The sequence below is a fragment of the Drosophila yakuba genome, unplaced genomic scaffold (assembly GCF_016746365.2).
Source record: "Drosophila yakuba strain Tai18E2 unplaced genomic scaffold, Prin_Dyak_Tai18E2_2.1 Segkk2_quiver_pilon_scaf, whole genome shotgun sequence".
NCBI lineage: Eukaryota > Metazoa > Arthropoda > Insecta > Diptera > Drosophilidae > Drosophila > Drosophila yakuba.
The window spans coordinates 472,980-474,903 of record NW_025048801.1 but is presented as its reverse complement, the minus strand read 5'-3'; positions in this window follow the sequence as shown (position 1 = coordinate 474,903).

Sequence of the window (1,924 nt, the reverse complement as noted above, 5' to 3'; positions counted from 1 at the left end):
GATTTTGTTACATATGTAAATTTTTTTTAACTTATTACAATATTTAAGGGGGGGGTAGGGTTTTGAGGGTTCAAAAAAAGTAATTTTTTTTAATTGCATATTATGAAAGTATAGTAACTCAAGATTGTTGTCTGTAAATAGGAAGTCAATCGGAGCAAAACTCACAAAGATATAACTTTGGAAGTAGGCGGGTCTCGAACGACAACCAGAGTAATCCCTCAGCAGGGAAGACAGCAACAAAAACTTTAAACACGTTTTTCTCAAATCGATGTTTTTTGAGTCGGTGCACTCTGTATCTCAAAATCTATTCAACCGATCGTTCTCAAATTTTTTACAGTATTTCCTTACATAATTTATGAGGTAACCCTGTCGAGATTTTTTCGTTTTTGATTTTAATTTTTTTATTATTAACAACAATAGTCATGAACTTTGGCCAAAAATCGGTATTTTCACTTTCAAGTTTTGTAAAAAGTTCAAAAATTATAATAAATGGAAAAACTCGACAGGGATACCTAGACGGACATAAAAATTGATGGAAAAACGTTGGGTATTTCATATCAGATTATCCAGTGCTGAGGTATGACGTGCACCGCAAAATGTATTTTTTCTGAGGCGCCTACGAAGAATTGCTGCCATTCGGTCAATTTTCAATATTTTTCAACCAATATTTCACAGAATATAGTTCAAATACTACTCTTTAATGTACAATAATAAGAAATAAATTTACTTTTACCGTACGCCCAAAAAAAAATCTGTAAAAACCTGTTTTTTTCTCCCTTTAAAACCCTACCCCCCCCCCCTTAATAAAGACCGAAAAAATTAATGGGTTTTGCATTAAAATATACTTTATATTTTCTTATGTATTTGAATGACAGACATTGGTAAGTCCGAGTTTACAAACCGGCTTTAAAATATATTATCTATTGGTAGTTCTTTCCCTAAGAAAAAATCATTTTTTGTAAAGTTATTGGGTGGGAATACAAATAATAAAGACGGGAACATGCGACGTAAAGTTGGCTGTGTAAAAAGCAATCCAATTACAAATTAATTCCATAAACGTCTAGCAATTTAATTTGCGACTACCGGAAACTGAAGTCGTTTCAGAGCAAATTGCATATCGTTGGTAATCATAGGAATTCTTGGAATGTGTAAGTTAACTAAAGTTAACCGGGCGACGGCTACGACCGATCGTCCGAAGACTCGCTCCGGCCAAACTGCTGACACAGCGTCTGGCCGGAAGCCCGTGCATAGCCGGCAAACACTACCCGTTGGAGTGGCCGCTATGAGTTTCATATTTTGTTAGCCTTAAGTTCAGTTCGTTTTGGACATTCATAAAATAAAGAGCCATCGCTCATGAACCAACAACTCCGGCATTCTGTCGTTAATTTTATATATTGATCATAGCAATCTGAGTTCCTAGGCCAGTTGCATTAAGGAAGACAGTCATCTTCCCAACGTAATCGTCATAAATCTCCAAGTGGATTTATCACCCTCTTCCCCTGTGCGAGGGACACCATCAGCCAACCGGCACATCATCGGAGACTGCAGCGAGGGATCCCCCTGTGGCCACACGAATTCTAATTAATTGGCGCTCAACTAGCGGGAAACACGCACCCGCCCATATCATACATAATAAACAAAATAATTACAAAACATGTAAGTGGTCAAACCCTTTACGTCTTCGATACATATTCCATAGTTCAGACCAGTATTTAAATATTAAAATAAACCAGTCTGAAGAGTGTTTTTCAAAAATCTCAATATTAAATGTGACGACTAATAGGTGTTTGGTGTTTAATTCCAATTTTTTATCCGGTGGAGGAGATTTTCCCGAAACCCCATTGTTTAATAAATAAATATTATAATATTATCACATATTTTCACTGCGAAAAAAATTTAATTAACATCATAATCCGTTGCAAAT